Consider the following 20,339-nt stretch of genomic DNA (forward strand, 5'->3'; position numbering starts at 1 on the left):
CCAGGTTATGAGAGCCCAAAGGCTCATCAATCAACTCCAGGCCAAATATGTCACAGCGATTTTTCTTATGATGGTCTGCTTGTCATTGAGCCAAGCTTCTTCCTTCACTTTTGGAATAAAAATGCTTCTGTCTTGTTTTTTGTTTGTTTTGTCTTTTTAAAATGAATGACCATTTAAAAGTATAAGTCTGTGCTAAAGAGTCAGCTTTAATATCAACTAAACAATCATCAAAGAAAATCTGTAAAACTGAATGTTGGTTTCTGGCTGTCATCTCACATGTTAAGACGCTGCTAGCCTGGTGTGAAAGATGCTTAGACAGCAAGCAAGACTGAATGCAAGGAAAGCTCTGTTGAGCTCCTTTTTGTGTTTCCATTTCTGTCCATCTGCTTTCCCATGGGCAAGGAGACGCCTCCTATCACAGAGTCGTCCCTCTCTTAGGTCAGCAGACACTACAAGTGAAATCTGCAAAGGATGGATACACTGGCTTGGGTGTGGTCACCGGCAAAGGGGAAGCACTGGTCCCCTAGCTGCCGGCTTTAAGGCCAGGAGCTGCACCCGTAGCGGGTAATCTCCACGACTGCTTCTCTTCCATTTTATCACAAACCGCACCAGCCCTGATTGCTCCCTCTAAGAACGCACAGCACACGCGTCCGCCTCGTCAGACAAAGCCGGCTACTCAGGGAGCCCGCTCAGCACCGAGGCGACCTCCACAGGTCTTCCCCCACCCCGACCGTCTCGGTGGTTGGTCAGCAGCAAGGGGCAGGGGGCGGCGCCGCAGCCAGAAGGTACCAAAGCCAGGGGCGGCGTCTGTCTGCGGGTCCCACAGTCTGGGGGGCGGAGATGCGCGACTCACATCAGAGAATTACCAGTGGGGTTTGTTGCCCTAACACAAACCCCAAGAGAAGAGCACGTGCCCTTTGATTTCTCCGGGAGTGTTTTCTGCACTAGAAAACTGCACACTCGAATTCTAGGGGTGCCCTAGCTCCTGGTGCGGAGGACACCAGTGCCGGCTATTGTTCTCCGGGTCTCCCGGGCGGGAGGCGGCCCCCATTTCGCCTCCCTGGCATCACCTGCCGCTGGACCAAGCCTTTCAGCTCTGCGAAGAAAAGGGTGTGCCTGTGGCGCTGCGGATTATCACAAAACCCTAAACGAGTCCCTAAGAGCTGGTGTCAAGCCGGGAGACAAAGCTCCTCGCAGGGACATCCGGCTCGGTCCCCGATCCGCCATCCCGAGTCCGTCGCCGGGTCCAAGAGCCACGCCCAGCCAGCCACAGGACCGCCGGGTCCCTGGCCGGGGCTGAGGGTCTTCTGGCCCGAGACCCGCCTCCCCCCACCCCCCAGCTGCCTGCCCCTCCCTTCCCCGGAGACCTGCCTCCCCAGGGAGAGCCCTCCCTCTCTTCGCGTGGGTCTCCTCCTCCCCAGCGTCTACTCTTCTCTAACCCAGGCAGTCTCCACCCTCCCACATCCCTCCTCCCCTCCACATTCTTCATCAGCCCCAGCCTCGCCTCGCGCCACCTGCTCCGAGCTCCGACCCTCCCGGCTCAGACCCTTCTCTTTCCTCAAACCTGTCTCCAGTTCCCCCTCCTCCCACCCATCCCTATGTTCCATCATTTCGCATCTTTGCTCAAACGGAGGCCTTGCCTCCGCCTCTCTCCATCTCAGCTCCTCTCCAACTCTGACTCCTGCCTCCTCCCCCGGCCTGGGGCGTCGCCCGCCAAGATCGATGCCCCCGGGAGGGCTCCCGCGCTGGGCTCGGGCGAAGGGATCAGCTTGGCGCCCGCTCTGGGCTGGGCAGCGAAAAGCGGCCTTTGTGGTTCAGACAGGTGCCTCCAGAGGCGGCCGGCGAATAGTCCACCCGTTAGCCGGACGTGGACGGGCCGCTGGGTCCGGTCCAGGCTGGGCAAACTCCAACCCGGAGGCGAGAGGGACAGAGGGTGTGTGTGTATGCTGGGGGCGTAGCGGGGAGTGGGGGCGGGCGGTGATCCGTGCGGGTAGAGGACGGCGCCGATTTAAGGTACCGGGCAGGACGGGCCCACGGCCAGAGAAGCCCCCGCCCAGCCCTCCAGCCATTCACTGCACCTCGACGAGGCTGGCTGTCTACTATGTCCTAGGAGCGAACCCCTTCCACCAAGCCAGCCTCCTCACCCCAGTTCTTTGCAATCCCACGAGCATCTATTAAACGCCTACTATGAATAAGGTACCGCTCGGCGCTCCTGGAGCTCTGTGGGCTTACAAAGAAGAACCGATTCGGGTCCCAGTTTAGCCCGAAAAGGCTGCCCCGAATTCCAAACCACACCTCCCGCCGCGTTCCCACCAGCCGGTTCCCTAGGCGCACTCCGACCCCGGCCCTATTGTGCTCCTCCCAGAGAAACAGACTGTGTGAGACGGACGTCCCAGGCCGGGGAGAATAAGCCCACCGCCCGCCCTGCCATCACCCACTCCTCCGGGATGCCGCGGCTGCGGGGTTCTGTCGGTGGGTGGGTTCTCCTCCTGTCTCGCCGCGGCGCCGGCGCTGCGGGTGCTCAGGGCGGCGCGGCTGCACGCGCGCTCGCTCGATCGCCGCCTTGGCGCGCGGGGGCTCCGAAGTCCGAAGCCGCGAGCGGGGGAGGGGACTTGGGTGGGGGCTGGAGGAGGCCTCCGCCAATCACTGGAGCGACAGCTCCTCCCCAGCGCTCCCCACCTCGCGCTAGCAGGTTAGGGGGAGGCGGGGACCGGCGGCGCCCTGCATCCTCGGCGGCGCGCGCGGCCACCGCCTGGGGACTACAACTCCCGACAGGCCCTGCCGAGGGGCCAGGGTCCGAGAGGGGACGAAGGGCGCGGCTCGAGAACCAGCCGACCCCCGGGCGCCCTTGTCCGCGTTCCTTCGGATTTCCATGGTGACTCAATACACTTCACAAAGCCCGCGCTCTTGGACGCGCTGATGCACAGGTCCCCTGGGACGGCTACTGCGTCCCCTCCCCCCGCAGGACCCCACCCGAGAGGCTGGAACAATGTCCTCGTCGCCTCTCCCCGGCTGCTGGCTGCTGCCGGGCCTGCCCTTCTCTGCAGGCCGGGCTAAGGCCGCCTGATTACCGCCAAGATCCAATCCTACCCTGGGCGCCCGGCGGAATTGTAGGATAGAGAGGGCAGGATGTAGTTATAGGAAGATGTTCCCATGTACAACGTGATCTGCCACGCGGGGCCACCTCAGTTCTCATCTGTCCCTTCTGGGGCCTCGAACCTGGAGTTCATGCTATCGGCTACCGCTTCTCCATTCAGGGCTCTCAGGTCCAAGCTGCCCGTCGAGTTTCTGAAACCTCCTATCAGGGCATGGTGAAGCCTTTGGAAATGTTTTGTAACTCAATTTACCTTCGCTTCACCCTTTTTCTTCAACTTTTGCATACACACATAATCTAACAAAATCACAAGTCTAAAAAGGGGAGGATCACCAGGCCTTTACCTCCTTCCAAATAGCCTCTCAACTCTTTACCAGTTATCTATTCTTTCCTGTAGTTGTAATAATAGCTTAGATACAGTTCAGTAATTTGCCTGTTTTCACTTAATGCGTTACTATTGATAAGTGTTAAAATGCAGCATTGAGTCCTCATTCCAACCCCGGGGAACCCCAAGGGGCTGCTGCAGAAGCACCTCCCCAGCAGGGCCCCTGGGAAGTGGTGAAGATGAGGGAGTTCCCTGACTGTAGCTGCACAACCATGGCCCCAAGAGAGGTTTCTCCCGGCAGGATATTTTCAAACAAAACTGTACTTCATTACACCAGAAGGCCTTCCCACCGACCACCACACCCCAACCCCCTCTCAGCAAAATCTGAGGGTGCCTGGCCTCCAGAGAGCCCATTGAAGTGAGGTCTCCTTGGGTCACTTGCTCTGTACTCCTTTGCTGTAGGCTCAGAGCTTGCAGCCCACCAGGCTGGCAGTTGGACCTCACTTCTGGATTACCACCACAGAGCCTCCACTTCTCCTGGGAGGAAAGTTTTCTTTTCCACTCCCTCTCACATCCTGAGCTTATTTATGCAGGGAGACCAACTTCCCCCACCCCCGGCCCCCACTAAGCATTGTTAGTTGTTCAGTCTCCAAGTCATGTCCAACCATTTGCGACTCCATGGACTGCAGCACATCAGGCTTCCTGGACTATCGCTATCTCCTGGGGTTTCCAAAATCTCACGTTCATTGTGTAGGTGATACCATCCAACCATCTTATCCTCTGTCACCCCCCTTCTCCTCTTGCCCTTAATCTTTCCCAGCATCAGGGTATTTTCCAATGAGTCGGCTCTTCGTATCAGGTGGCCAAAGTATTGGAACTTCAGCTGACGACCTCAAAGCATTTCTAACCCAGACGAGGAGGATGGAATGTGCTTGTGAAAACATGGAGCAAATGGCTCCTCCTTCCGCCACTGCTCCAGCTTGTGGAAGTACCAAGGGATTCCTCTAGGCTGGCCAACTTCTGCTGCTGTCCCAGGGATTTGGGTAAAATGGGTTGAACTTGAGGGAGGTGGAGTGGAGCCGGCTCAGGGTAGCGGGGTCCACTTGGACGGTCCACTTGCACGGTCCAGGCTGCACTTTTTGCCTAAGGAGGAGGGAGCCCTCTAGTGGCAGTAAACTTTCTCTGCAGCATTTAATAGACTTGACGTTTGGACTTCAGCTTCTTTGCTGTCTTGGGTGGGCCTGCCTCCCCAGGTCAGAAAAGAGCTGCCTAGAAGTTATTTGTTGGCCTGGGGCATTGCTGAAAGTCACATCCAAACATGAGGTTGTAAATGGTCCCAGTAGTTGATTTTAGTTTTATGTATTTTTAACTTAGGCTCTATCTCTTGGAAAGTAGAAGGAAAACAGGACTTGGGGTTCACAGATTTCTAGGTTGGAATCTTTGCTCTACTTTCTGGATACTTGACTTTGAGAGGGTTACTTGGTCCATCTGAACCTTAGCTCCCCAGAGTGTGGGGACCATGTGTGTGTGCTAAATTGCTTCAGTCGTGTCTGACTCTGTGCGACCCTATAGACTGCACCCCGCCAGGTTCCTCTGTCCATGGGATTCTCCAGGCAAGAAAACTGGAGTGGGTTGCCATGTCTTTTCCAGAGCATCTTCCCGACGCAGGGGTAGAACGTGCATCTTTTAACGTCTCTGCTTTGTCAGGGGGGTTCTTGACTGATCAGCCACCTGGGAAGCCGAGTGTGGGGACCATAATACATTTTTTTAACCTTGCTGTAATAATTACATGAGGAAATGCATATAAAAGGCATAGTACACTACCTAACATATAGCATACACTCAACAAATGTAGCTATTATTGTTCATTTATTTAACAATAAGTGGTTATTGAACACTGTGCTACCGTTATAACAGCCATGAAAGGAAGTATGTTGTGACTTTTATTGTAAAGCTCCCATGACCAGCTTAGGTGAAGTGGAATGGCAATTCAGGCAAAAGAAAAATCAGTTCTGAACAGATCATCAGCTGGATTTGGATGTCACCTGGATATTGACTTGCTGAATTCTTCTAAGCAGAGGTCTGAGATTCCAGGATGAAGGAGTAAAAGTTTGTGGGTAGTGAAGCTGAGGGGAAGACAGCTGAGGATTCCATCATGGCTTAAAAGTCAAGTTCGTGGATGGAGGTAGGAAGAGAGGGGAATGGTAAGGTAGGCTGGAGTCAGGGCCTTCACAAAACTCAGGACCACTGGCTTTTATGAGAAAATGTGTTAGGGGTTCCAAATTGCCTTAACAGCAAGTTTTTTCTTTTTCCAAGAGTTTTTTGTTTATTTTTCTAAGTTTTTTTTTTTTTTTTTAAATGTCAACCTTTTCTAAAGTCTTTATTGAATTTGTTGCAATGTTGTTTCTGTTTTATGTCCTGGTTTTTTGGCCTTGAGGCATGTGGGATCTTAGCTTCCCAACCAGGGATCGAACCAACACACCACCCCCACCCCTCCCCCACCACGTGGCACCAGAAGGCAAAGTCTTAACCACTCAACCACCAGGAAAGTCTCCTATAGCAATATTCTGAATAATTGGCATGGAAAAGACTAAAAAGGGAGGGAGGAAAGACTAGTAGGTGTTATTTGTTTGGTTTTTAAATGTTTATTTGTTTGGCTGCACTGGGTCTTAGTTGCCACATTTGGGATCTTTAGTTGCAGCAAGTGAACGCTCAGTTGCTGTATATGAGGTCTATTTCCCTGACCAGGGATTAAACCCGGGCCCCCTGCATTGGGAGCTCAGAGTCTTAGCCACTGGATCACCAGGGAAGTCTCTAGGTAGGTGTTTTTAGAACACATGTGAGCCTTTCCACCACCCCACATATGGCAGTAGCACTGCTCATTTCTTGCAGACGAGGAGATCTGCATCCCGAGACTCAGAGCAGCAGAACCATGTTATTCCGGGCCCCATCTGCCTGATGCAAAGCTGAGCTCTTCCTGCTCCAGCCTGCCCTCCTCTACAGAAGGTGACAGACTGTAGTGACTATGAATGAGTGACTCTCAAGGGAAGCCGAGACAAGTCACTGGCGCCCAGAGATTCCTCCTACAGTTTCACCTGTTCCTTCCTCCTCAAGGTACCCTCTGAGAAGGGTGTTCTCCAGCATCCCTGAGGACCTTCGTGCTAAATTTCTTCCTCTGCTTTCTCTTTCCACCTCTTCCCTCGGCTCATATTCCACGATAACCTACTCTGGAGAACTCATTAGCTGTTAAAAAAAAGAATTGTGAGCCAGCAGTCAAAGTTCTATATTCAGGTCAGCACCACTGGGCAGGGGCCAAAAAGGCATCAGAAAGATGGACAAATGGACATTGCGAGAAAACAAAGGAAGCATGAAGAAGATCAGATAAACAAACAGGAACAGAGGAGAGTGAGACTGGAAGTTTCAGGCCCCAGAGCTGTGGCCACCCAGCCTGACACAGAGTCAGGGGAGAGGAGACCTGGGGAGGCTGGGGGTGGCGGTGCTTGAGCTGAAAACAGCAAAGTAAATTCCTGTGGCTTATCACTACCCTTGAAATGCTGATGAGCTCTTCAAAAATTTAAATCTTTCCTTCTGACCTTGGAAACCTTTTATTTTATTTTATTTTTTAATAATTAATTAATTTTTAATTGGAGGATGATTGCTTTACAATATCGTGTTGATTTCTGCCATATATCAACATGAATCGCCATGGGTATATGTATGTCCCTTCCCTCTTGAACCTCCTTCCCACCTCCCACCCCCTCCCACTCCTCTCCCTTTATTTTTAAATTTCAAAGTTTAGTTTTGAAATGAAAGCTTGTCTTCTCTTGGAAACTGAATGATCGTAAACCACCCTAAAGAAGGGATCATTGGATGCTTCCAAATGCCCTGACCCCATTGTGGAAATCTACAGTTTTAAATTTGTATTTGTTTCACACTCATATGAAGATTCTTCAAGCCAGAAGGAACCTAGAAATTTCATAGTCTCACAATACCAACATTATACCGATAAGGATAAAGGGGCTTTGTTTTAAGCCATTTTCTCCCTTAAAATTCAATCTAACTATTAGCAAGATTAATAGGACAAGAAACACAACTTAAATATATACAAACACCTTCAGAGAACAAAAGCGTTACTCTGAGAGTCAGATCTTTAATCATCTTTTTGTTCCCCACCTGTCACCCTCCACAACGCAATACATTATTAACCCTTGACCAGAGCTGAGGAGCTGAGAATATTGGAAAGAATCCCCTCACTCTAGCCACCAAGATGGAGTTGGATTTTCATTTGTCAAATGAGTCCAAAGAAATATCAATACAACAGTTAAAACAAACCAACCACCCATTACTGCCTTCATCTGATTTTTTTCTGGTACTCCTTTATGAAACCAGCCCTTCTGTTGAGCTATTTTCCCCTCTATAGTTGCGTTAATCAAAACCTTTCTCAATAGGAATTAAAGCAAATATTTATCTAGCCTTTCCTGCATATTTTATGTAAATATTTTAATCCCTTTAAGAGAAAGATATTGATACCCACTTTATGGAGGAGGGAAGAAAGTGAAAGTCACTCAGTCAACTCTTTGGGACCCCATGGACTATACAGTTCATGGAATTTTCCAGGCCAGAGTACTGGAGTGGGTAGCCTTTCCCTTCTCCAGGGTATCTTCCCAACCCAGGGATCAAACCAGGTCTCCTGCATTGCGGGCGAATTCTTTGCCCACTTGTGGAAGTGGGAAGGGAAGTGGAAGTGGGAAGCCCATTTGTGGAAGGAAAGAGGGAAATAGGATCTCAAAGGCGAGGAACTCACCCAGAGTTCAACAGCTCAAAGGGGCGGAGCTGAGATCAAGATCCAGGTCTGACTACAGGATCCCGCACCGCTTTGTTATTGAACATTATTCTGTTCACACTTGCCCTTTTCTCAAACCTACAATGGTGATATTCAGGGTGGCAGTCATCCCACCCAGCTTGGAGACTTTGTTCAATTTGATTAGTTTGCCTCTCCACTTTCAGAAGAGCCCCGATGGAGGCTCTGTAAGGTACTAGGGAGCCAGGTGTCCCGCTTTTCAATCTGACAGTGTCCTGGAGCATGTAGAAGGACTTGGTCTGTGTGGCCAGTAGGTCAAATGCCTGGGTGACCCAGAATGAGTCTCTTCCCTCAGCTGAAACTCTGCTTTCCAACTGTTCAATTCAGTTCAGTCGCTCAGTCGTGTCCAACTCTTTGCGACCCCATGGACTACAGCATGCCAGGCCTCCCTGTCCATCACCAACTCCCGGATTTTACTCAAACTCATGTCCGTTGAGTTGGTGATGCCATTCAACCATCTCATCCTCTGTTGTCCCCTTCTCCTCCCGCCTTCAATTTCATTAACTGTAGGGCAGTGATTATCCACTCTGTTATTGTGAGGGTCAAAAGAGGCAGAATGAAGGCCCAGACTTTGGAAGGCAGGGGCACTTTTTGGACACCTGCCTGAATCATTCACTTAGCCGTGAGATCAAGTGATGCTGCATCTCCAAGTCTCAGTATCCTTCGCTGCACAAGGAGGACAGTTCAGGGCCTAGCCATAGGGTGCTTGTGGGGAGCAAGTGCAATAATGTACAAGGTGTCATGGATTATGCATTGTGTTTAGTGTTCATTCGATGGCTTATAATTAACAGGTGAAAAATTAACTGTGTAATCAGATCAGATCAGATCAGTTGCTCAGTCATGTCCGACTCTTTGAGACCCCATGAATCGCAGCATGCCAGGCCTCCCTGTCCATTACCAACTCCCGGAGTTCACTGAGACTCACGTCCATCGAGTCAGCGATGCCATCCAGCCATCTCATCCTCTGTCATCCCCTTCTCCTCCTGCCCCCAATCCCTCCCAGCATCAGAGTCTTTTCCAATGAGTCAACTCTTCACATCAGGTGGCCAAAGTACTGGAGTTTCAGCTTTAGCATCATTCCTTCCAAAGAAATCCCAGGGCTGATCTCCTTCAGAATGGACTGGTTGGATCTCCTTGCAGTCCAAGGGACTCTCAAGAGTCTTCTCCAACACCACAGTTCAAAAGCATCAATTCTTCGGCGCTCAGCCTTCTTCACAGTCCAACTCTCACATCCATACATGACCATAGGAAAAACCATAGCCTTGACTAGACGAACCTTTGTTGGCAAAGTAATGTCTCTGCTTTTGAATATGCTATCTAGGTTGGTCATAACTTTCCTTCCAAGGAGTAAGTGTCTTTTAATTTCATGGCTGCAGTCACCATCTGTAGTGATTTTGGAGCCCAGAAAAATAAAGTCTGACACTGTTTCCACTGTTTGCCCATCTATTTCCCATGAAGTGGTGGGACCGGATGCCATGATCTTCGTTTTCTGAATGTTGAGCTTTAAGCCAAGTTTTTCACTCTCCACTTTCACTTTCACCAAGAGGCTTTTGAGTTCCTCTTCACTTTCTGCCATAAGGGTGGTGTCATCTGCATATCTGAGGTTATTGATATTTCTCCCGGCAATCTTGATTCCAGCTTGTGTTTCTTCTAGTCCAGCGTTTCTCATGATGTACTCTGCATAGAAGTTAAATAAACAGGGTGACAATATACAGCCTTGATGTACTCCTTTTCCTATTTGGAACCAGTCTGTTGTTCCATGTCTAGTTCTAACTGTTGCTTCCTGACCTGCATACAAATTTCTCAAGAGGCAGATCAGGTGGTCTGGTATTCCCATCTCTTTCAGAATTTTCCACAGTTTATTGTGATCCACACAGTCAAATGCTTTGGCATAGTCAATAAAGCAGAAATAGATGTTTTTCTAGAAGTCTCTTGCTTTTTCTATGATCCAGCGGATGTTGGCAATTTGATCTCTGGTTCCTCTGCCTTTTCTAAAACCAGCTTGAACATCAGGAAGTTCACGGTTCACATATTGCTGAAGCCTGGCTTGGAGAATTTTGAGCATTACTTTACTAGCGTGTGAGATGAGTGCAATTGTGCGGTAGTTTGAGCATTCTTTGGCATTGCCTTTCTTTGGGATTGGAATGAAAACTGACCTTTTCCAGTCCTGTGGCCACTGCTGAGTTTTCCAAATTTGCTGGCATATTGAGTGCAGCACTTTCACAGCATCATCTTTCAGGATTTGAAATAGCTCCACTGGAATTCCATCACCTCCACTAGCTTTGTTCGTAGTGATGCTTTCTAAGGCCCACTTGACTTCACATTCCAGGATGTCTGGCTCTAGGTCAGTGATCACACCATTGTGATTAAGCACCATACAATTGAAATGTACTGTTATAGCAGATTACCTACTTTTGTAGGGGTTATGAGGAGTTAATAAATCAGATCTGCTCTATTAACTGCTCACAAATTATTAGTAATTATTCTCATTATTATCCAAGCACAGACCACCACCTGCCTCCCTCTCCTGTCCTTTTCTGGCAAGGACACAGTGTACCAAGACTTCTGGGCTTAACATTCAGTGCCCTCCTCCCTTCAGAGAGCCAGGGGACCACAGCCAGGGACTCCCCACAGAGGAGGATTAGAACAGTGGCCATCAGCCCACCAGTGGGTGCTTTACATCTTGGGTACCAGAACCAGAAGGTGGACAAACACACGATTTTCCCTTTGACTCACTCCAGCTTTTTTCTCTTAGGGAGGAGCCTGTGCTCAGGCTGGCTACAATTTAAGAATTCTTTGAGACATGTCAGCAGAGCTTTGTTCTGGGAATGGGGCCCATTTGAATCCAGGCAAGGTGCCCAGGGACCAGACAATACCTTAGGGCACTAATCAAGTGAGAACATTTATGAAATTACTGAACTTTTTGTTGAATATAAAGCACTATATCAACACTAGTTATTATTATCATTATGATTTGACCTGAGGTCCAAAGAATCCTCTGGTTTTGCTCTCTTTTTGGCGTGTGTTTGGGGGAGTTGGTCAGCAGCCCATACATATCACTTGAATTGATAGAAATTATGACAGGTATAATTTGTAAAATCTGTCATTCCACTAGACTCCATGTACAGATGAATTAAAGAATTAAGTTTATCAAAGAAAATTCTTCCAGACAAATGCACCACTTTTTCTGAAAATGGAAATTTAAATTTCAAACTGACTTAAGATGGAGAAGGAGGTTTGTTTACTTGTTTGAGGATCCTTCATATTGAGTATGTAAGGGAGAAAATCAAATCAGAATTTGCCATGCTATGAAAAGGGAAAAACCCTAAGGACTAGGCCTAATCTTGTATGTGGAATGCTTTATCCACCCATCAAGTTTCGTGTGCTTATTCAAATCTAGGTAGGTCCCTGAAGAGGAGTAGGGTCCCTGCCCAGCAGCCAGCACGGACAGGTGGTATTAACAACATAAGTGCCTTCAGGTGCTTGATCTCATGAGGAAATACATTCACAATAGGCTCTGCAGATGCAACCTGGAAGAGCCACATGCTCTGTACAAGTCTCCCAGCCTGGTTCTTGGACCAGCAGGGTCAGAGGTTTACCCTCTGAGCAATGTGAGCACCAAAGGGTACCTTCACAGGTCTTCAGGGTAAATTGTATACTTCTTTTTCCTTGGTTCTGTTGGGTTAAGGTCTCCAGCCCATCTCTATCTATCTCAATGTGTCTAAAATAAGAGTTTCTCATTATATATATATATATATATTTTTTTTTTTTTTTCTTAATCATTCTGTAAATTTTTTCCCCAGAAAGTACAGATTTGATGTGGAGAAGATTCTTTTCTATTACATTGTGGATCACAATAAACTGTGGAAAATTCTGAAAGAGATGGAAATACAAGACCACCTGACCTGCCTCTTGAGAAACCTGTATGCAGGTCAGGAAGCAACAGTTAGAACTGGACATGGAACAACAGACTGGTTCCAAATAGGAAAAGGAGTACGTCAGGGCTGTATATTGTCACCCTGCTTATTTAACTTCTATGCAGACTACATCATGAGAAATGCTGGGCTGGAGGAAGCACAAGCTGGAATCAAGATTGCTGGGAGAAATATCAATAACCTCAGATATGCAGATGACACCACCCTTATGGCAGAAAGTGAGGAAGAACTAAAGAGCCTCTTGATGAAAGTGAAAGAAGAGAGTGAAAAAGTTGGCTTAAAGCTCAACATTCAGAAAACTAAGATCATGGCATCCAGTCCCAACACTTCATGGCAAACAGATGGGAAAACAGTGGACACAGTGGCTGACTTTATTTTTCTGGGCTCCAAAATCACTGCAGATGGTGATTGCAGGAATGAAATTAAAAGACGCTTACTCCTTGGAAGGAAAGTCATGACCAACCTAGACAGCATATTAAAAAGCAGAGACATTACTTTGCCAACAAAGGTCCATATAGTCAAGGCTATGGTTTTTCCAATGGTCATGTATGGATGTGAAAGTTGGACTATAAAGAAGGCTTAGCGCCGAAGAATTGATGCTTTTGAACTGCGGTGTTGGAGAAGACTCTTGAGAGTCCCTTGGACTGCAAGGAGATCCAACCAGTCCATTCTGAAGGAGATCAGTCCTGGGTGTTCATTGTAAGGACTGATGTTGAAGCTGAAACTCCAGTACTTTGGCCACCTGTGTGAAGAGCTGACTCATTGGAAAAGACCCTGCTGCTGGGAAAGATTGAGGGCAGGAGGAGAAGGGGACGACAGAGGATGAGATGGTTGGATGGCATCACCAACTCAATGGACATGGGTTTGGGTGGACTCCGGGAGTTGGTGATGGACCGGGAGGCCTGGCATGCTGCAGTTCATGGGGTTGCAAAGAGTCAGACATGACTGAGCAACTGAACTGAACTGAACTGAATAAAAATTTGTTGAAGTCCTACTATGTTCCAGATTTTATGGCAAGAACCATGTGAAATATGAAAATTAAGTTGTGGTTCTTACCCTTGGAGAACTTAAGACCTTGTGGAAGAGACAGACAGCTATAATAGAAGACAGACGAAGGTACAGGGTATAATATAGATATAAAGAAATTTCTATTAGTAAAAGATTACACAAAGAAGTATGGTAGCACTTTATCAAATGGTCAATATCAGTTGTCTTTGGATGATAAAGTTTTCAGAATTTTAGTTTTCTATTTTTCCAATTCTTCCAAGTTAAAAAAATCAACATGTATTACCTTTTAAAAATTAGTAAACTTTGCTTTTTACAGCAGTTTTAGAGGTACAGAAAAATTAAGCAGATAAAACAGTTTCCATATATCTTCCAAGACATGTAACACATAAACACACACCACAGAATTTTCCTTATTATTAACATTTTACATCAGTGTAGTGTATTTGTTACAATTATTTGTCATATCTTGTTACATTAAAAAAAAAAAACTTCACCCCTTTATCAGTATGTAATGAATCTCTTTATCTCTGATAATTTTCCTGTTCAGAAGTCTCTTTGTCTAAGATTAACATGGTCACTTCAATTTTACTTTGATTAGTGTTACCATGGTGTATCTTTTTCTATCTTTTTACCTTTAATCTGTCTATGTCTTTATACTTAAAGTGAGTTTCTTGTAGACAGCCTGTGGTCAGGTCTTTTTTTTTTCTGACTCACTTTGACAATTTTTGTCTTTTAATTGGTATCCTTAGAACATTCACACTTAAAGTGACTCTTGATATATTTGGATTAATATCTACCATATTTGTTGAAAGCCAGACATGATGCATTGACAGGAGAAACTGAGGTAGGGCTTCCCTGGTGGCTCAGTGGTAAAGAAACTGTCTGCCAATGCAGGAGATACGGGTTCAACCCCTGGCTCAGGAAGATCCCATATGTCATGGGACAACTAAACCCATACACCATGACTACTGAGCCAGTGCTCTAGAGCCTGTGATCCACAACTACTGAGCCCATGCACCAAAAATACTGAAGTCCACATGCCTAGAACCCGTGTTCCACAAGAGAAACCACTGCAATGAGAAGCCTGTGCGCTGCTATGAGTAGCCCCCACTTACCACAACTGGAGAAAACCCACATGCAGCAATGAAGACCCTGCACGGTCATAAATAAATCTTTTAAAAAAGAGAAAGAGAGAAACTGAGGTAGTTAAGCTTTCAGTAGAAGGCTTTGTGTTCATCTGTGTAGAAGCTGGGCTGTGTTGAATAATCATTACAGGCGCCAAAGATTGTTTCCTCTAATTTCTTTGTTTATTGTCTTCCCCTGTTATCTTTGGATTTCCCTAGGAACACTTTCTTAAATAGATTCTGTGACTTGCAGCTTTTTCAGTTGTGATCTGCTATTATTGTCCTGGGGCCTGTTGATGTGGTGGAAATGTGTTGGTAAGTGTTCTGTCATCCTATGATTAAATCTCATTCCCTTTTTTTTTTTAGCAGGACTGAGTTCCTGCGTTATGACTTGCAGAAACAATTCTAAAGCTTTTTTTCTCTCTTTCCTTACATGAGACAGGAAGTCTACAGGGGACCAGAGCTAGATATTTGCCCTTTTCTCAAGTAAGATAAGGCTCTGGTGGAGTTTCCCCTGGAAGGCCCTTATTATGAATAACCCTCTAGGCTTATTTCAACGTAGTTACTTTTCCCATCCCCTGCCGGAAACACAAGGGGAATTTTCTCCAGTTTTCACCATGAGAACTTTAGTGGGGTTCCTGAAAGTAAAACCTATAGAAGTATGGGGGCTGCTCTGAATGTCTACTCTGCTATAGGCTGAGTGTTTGCATTACCAAGTCAGTAGCCTGGGCTAACATTATCCATCTCTCAAGGTCATTTAAGGATGGATGACACAGCGCCTGCAGCAGTAGGCCCCTCAGTGTTTGGTGGCTATTATGACTCAGGAGACCAAGAATGGTGCCTGTGAGCAGCTGCAATGCAAAGAGTGAAGTGAAAGTTTGCCTGTGGGCTCAAGAGTATGGGGTGAAAAGACAGAAGAAACCACTGTCCACAGTCCAGGGGAAACTTGTCAGGGAGAGGAAGGGCCAGCAGGGCTAAGAGGAGCAGCAGCAGGGTTTGGGGAAAGGTTTTTCCAGCTTCAAAGACACGGCCATGTGAAGAGCAAGAAGCTGAATGCAAAAGCGAGGCAGAGGTGCAGAGGATCGAAGAAGGTGAGTCCTGGGACAAAGAGAGAGGAGAAGGCTTTGAGAATACAGGAAGAATTTAGGGGAGTCCCTGGAAGGAGAAACTGGCAAACATGACGGTGTGTGGAGGTTCCAGTGTGCAGCAGTGCACGATGGGAAAGTCCTCACTTAGGAAAGGCAGTTTAGGCTCCCTGGGCCCCCACTTACCCATCTGTAAAATGGGGTCAGCCTCGCCTGTTTACTGCTCAGAATGCCACTGAGGAGGTGAGCAGAAGTCTCTTGTTAGAACATATAGAATTATGAAGTCTCAGAGATTGATGTCAAACAGAACTCATAGGTGAAATGTTTTTTCCCCCCACTGGCTTCTTTCTCTGAAAAGTTTAGAGGAAATTATTTTCAAGTGCTTTGATCTTCTTGGCAGAAAGACACCAAATAAATTCGAGATGTTATGGTACGTCAGTGTCTCTGCTTGGGAACTGAGGGTGACCGATTTTATTCAATAGCTAGTGACAACCTTTCAGAGTTGCTTAAACCACTTAAGCCCCACCCAAGTCCTAGCCCCCAAGGCCACTATCCTCTGAGCCTTTCTCATGTAACCATCCTGAAATAGGGCTGTGAAGGTGATTTTTAAGGCCGACACCTTGTTTATGTGGCCAAGACTCCTTGGTGGGTAGCAGGGTGTCCAAGTCTGTGACTTGGGTGTAAGACGCCACACGGCCACTCAGCCTCCCTGAACGCATTGCTATGGAACTGTGATGACACTAGCCACTGCTGCCATTCATGGGGTGGTGGGCGCTGCCAGAGCCTGCAGTGGGGCTAACAGGGGATGAGTAGCTTGCCTGGGTCACAGAGCCACAGTCAGAGTCGGGCTTCAGACTGTCTGTGCCAGGCCTGCGTTCCTTCCTACTCTGGTGATCTCATTATCTCATGTGCAACAACCCCCCTCCGAGTTGTCAGGAAGAACATGTGTGTCTCAGCCATGTGAAAGGATAGGAAGGTTCTTTACCAATGTGTTTGGCCTCTCTTTTTACAGTCATTTTCTAATTTAAATGCCTGCACACTTGTCATGATCTAATTGGGTTGCTTTCCCTTTGGGTTTCTCCCTGGGCTGGAGGCCTGCTGTTCTTGCCTGCCAGGAGGTCAGAGGTGAGCCTGGGACTTGCAGAGCTCTCTTCCAGCTGTGAGTTCTACAGTTTTCCTTCTGAATCAACATCCTCTGCCCCAGAGGTGCCAGTGGAAAAGTCCAAGGGTTTCTGGGACTCTCTCCCAAGTGCATCAGGGACTCCCAGGTGACTCAGTGGTAAAGAACCCACCTGCCAGTGCAGGAGACACGAGAGATGTGGGTTCGATCCCTGGGTTGGGAAGATCCCCTGGTGTAGGAAATGGCAACCTGCTCCAGTATTCTTGCCTGGAATATTCCATGGACGGAGGAGCCTGGTGCACATGGGGTCGCAGAGTCAGACATGACTGAGTGACTGAGCATGCACACACGCACCCAAGTGCACAGGGTCCCATTCCTTCTACTGCCCATTCACTTGCATGGACCCCAGCCTTGCTGCCTTGAACAGCCCACGCCCTGGGTCTGCTGTGATGTTTCACCTCCTCTCCCCGCCACCCTTCCCAACACATCCACTGTCTGTGATGGACCCAGTGCCCACTTCCACTGTTGAACCAGCCTGTCATGCTGTGGATGCCGGTGTAAGAGTGAGACCCAGATGGTAGGTGAGGGCTGTATTCGTTTGCTGACACACAGGTACCACAGGCAGCGGCAGAGGGGTGGAGGAGGGTGATTAAACAACAACATACACTTATTTCCTCACATTTCTAGAGGCTGAAGGTCCAAGTTCAAGGTGCCAGTGGGGTTGTTTCTTCTGAGGTCTCTCTCCAGGTCTTGCGGATGGCCATCTTCTCCCTGTTTCTCCACATGGTCTTCCTTCTATATACATCTGGGTCCAAACTTCCTCTTCTTATAAGAAGTCCAGCCACACTGGATTCAGGCCCACCCCGCTGACCCTGTTCTACCTTAATTACCTCCCCAAAGAACAGGCACACTACATTTGAGGTTAGAAGTTCAGCAAAGGAATTTGGGGGAATACAATTCAGCCCATAGAGGGCCAAGGGGATATTTTAGAGGGGTCTCCAAAGTCAGAATCCTGTACCAGTGAGGGCGGGGGTAGCAGGGAGGAAGGGGGACAGAAAGGGTCCCTGACATCCTGCCACGTCTGTCGTGCCTCACTCTGGTGGTCACTGGTGCTCAGCTCTTTCTCTCCTCATAGAAAGGTGGGCCTTGAACACTCCCAAGGGCCCCAGAAGAGCTGGACTCTGCTTTTGGTTGTTTGGGGAGAGCAAAGATCCTGGGAGTGACTCAGCTGCCTGCTGTCACAATCTAATGCTGTGTCTCTCTTCTGTGTCCCTTCTGTCCCCACCGTGGTCTCCCTAGCTGGTCATTTGTCCCCATCTCTGTGGCAGGATTAAGAACCATCCCCCGCTTCATGCCTGCAAAGTCCCCTCAACTTGAGTCAGGGGAGTTTCTCCGCTTACCATCTCTGGGCTTCCGTTTCCTTGGCTGTGGAATGGGGAGGCTGGGAGGGACTCCAGGGAGAGAGCCCTGTGGGGCCCCAGGCCCATATGAGTCCTCAAAACAGGACTGTCCATCCTGTCCTGATCTGTCAGACTCCAAGAGGGAAAGAGAGGTGCTTCGTCATCAGTCCCTGTAGCTGCTCCACTTTCCTCCAACATTGGATTTTGGTGTGCCATGATCTTGGTTCCAGGGACCATCAGTTAGCATGTATGGCTTGCTGATCACCACATCTGTTTACCAGACCATCTCCTCACTGTCATTCATATATTAATGTGCCTGGTAAGTTTTAGTTGAATTGTGTTTTTCTATACTCAGTCTACCAGGTTTGTAGTTTACAGAGTATCTTTATCTATTCAACTTTTAAAATTTTGTAAAAAATTACTGGTTCAGTTGCAGCGCAGAAAGGAGCCAGGGGTAGACTGATGGTGGGCAGAGCCTGGTGGTGCTCACATGGGAGGGCAAGCAAGGGGTGTAGGCGGCACCCCTCAGCTAGGCCATGCCTCTTCCTTCAGATTGTAAGCAGCCTGGCTTTAGATGTAGATTGTGAACAGATGGGTGCATGTAAAGCTCCTTAGAGAATTGGAAAGTCCAGGTGGTCCTGGGAAGCCAGCCCCCTCTCCCCCACGATACCTCCATCCCACCTTCTCCCCCAGGAGCCCTAAGAGTGACTGACAATGGCCTGGGGTCAACAGGCTCCCCTGGGAGAGGAAGAGGTGCTCTGAGAGGGGCTTTGTCTGGAAATTCTCTTTCCTCCATGATTTACTAGCAAGACCAAATTTAAATAGCCTCCAAGCCAAGGAGCTGGAGTCTGATCTAATTGTCACGACGGTCAGTCCAGTGGTGACTTTGAACTGTCACAGGACTGCCCTCTTGCAGGAAAGCCTGTCACACTACGGAGGAGTGAGGTACGACCTATATGGGCCCCAGGAGGGGGATTGGGAAATAGTAGGAGGAAATTACTGACTTTTCTGGAGTCAGAGGTATCAAGGTGTGGAATAAGCTGCCTAGGGAATTGATGAGCTCCTCATCAGTAGAGGAGTCCAAAGAGACAACAGGGAGGTAAGGGGAGGTGGCTGTTGGAGAGGAGATTCAGGCATGGATATGTGTGTGTAAGTTCAGTTCAGTCACTCAGTCGTGTCCGACTCTGAGACCCCATGGACTACAGCATACCAGGCCTCCCTGTCCATCACCAACTCCCGGAGTCCACCCAAACTCATGTCCATCCAGTCGGTGATGCCATCCAACCATCTCACCCTCTGTTGTCCCCTTCTCCTGCCTTCAATCTTTCCCAGTGTCAGGGCTTTTCCAGTGAGTCAGTTCTTTGCATCAGGTGGCCAAAGTATTGGAGTTTCAGCTTCAGCATCAGTCCTTCCAATGAATATGCAGGTCTGATTTCCTTTAGAATGGACTGGTTGGATCTCCTTGCAGTCCAAGGGACTCTCAAGTCTTCTCCAACACCACAGTTCAAAAGCATCGATTCTTCTGTGCTCAGCTTTCTTTATAGTCCAACTCTCACATCCATACATGACTACTGGAAAAACCATAGCTTTGACTAGATGGACCTTTGTTGGCAAAGTAATGTCTCTGCTTTTTAATATGCTGTCTAGGTTGGTCATAACTTTTCTTCCAAGGAGCAAATGTCTTTTAATTTCATGGCTGCAGTCACTTTTGATTTTGGAGCCCCCCAAAAATAAAGTCTGTGATTTTGGAGCCCCCAAAAACAAAGACTGCCACTGTTTCCACTGTTTGCCCATCTATTTGCCATGAAGTGATGGGACCACATGCCATGATCTTAGTTTTCTGAATGTTGAGTTTTAAGGCAACTTTTTCACTCTCCTCTTTCACTTTCAAAACTGGCTGGTTATTGCCATTACTCCCAAACCTGTAAGTCTTGATTCCATGAAAGGGCTTGAAAAAAACTCATTTTATCTCAAGTGTGCTAACTAACTCTGCTGTCTCTTAAGCCTTGGGGTGGCATCTGGGTCCAATCTGATGGCTGTCTCCTGTTCTTTGCTGCTGTTTCTATCGAAAAGTTGCAGGTAAGTCATGCTATTATTAATAGCAGAGTTGGGGTTTCAATTCTCTAGGTGTATGAGTGAGATCTGATGAAAGGGAGGAGAGTGAGTTCTGACTCTGTGTGCGAACTGTAAACTGGGCAAACGTCAAAGTAACAAGGCTTGGAGAGACATGTGTTAGGCAAAGGGGTTTAGTATTATTTGGACTGAATGTCAATCCTTTCTCTCTACAGTATTCATTGGCATCTGGTATCTGACCCTCTGCCTTCTACCCTGAGGACCCTGCTTCCGTTGAAGTTGATAGACCAGAGAGGGTGTCCAGAATGACTCAC

The 20,339-nt window shown here is 48.0% G+C and overlaps 1 protein-coding gene across 1 annotated transcript in view; it reads right to left on the reverse strand.

Moving 5' to 3' along the window:
* The window catches only part of DPYSL5 (dihydropyrimidinase like 5), an 89,539-nt gene extending 86,776 nt beyond the window's left edge, over window positions 1-2,763 (reverse strand). Inside the window, exon 1 of the mRNA XM_027555873.1 lies at window positions 2,439-2,763. The gene's annotated coding sequence lies outside the window, so the exon portion shown is untranslated. The remainder of the gene's footprint in view (window positions 1-2,438) is intronic.
* Between the last annotated feature and the right edge of the window lie 17,576 nt (window positions 2,764-20,339).

Source organism: Bos indicus x Bos taurus, chromosome 11, assembly GCF_003369695.1.
Source record: "Bos indicus x Bos taurus breed Angus x Brahman F1 hybrid chromosome 11, Bos_hybrid_MaternalHap_v2.0, whole genome shotgun sequence".
Lineage (NCBI taxonomy): Eukaryota > Metazoa > Chordata > Mammalia > Artiodactyla > Bovidae > Bos > Bos indicus x Bos taurus.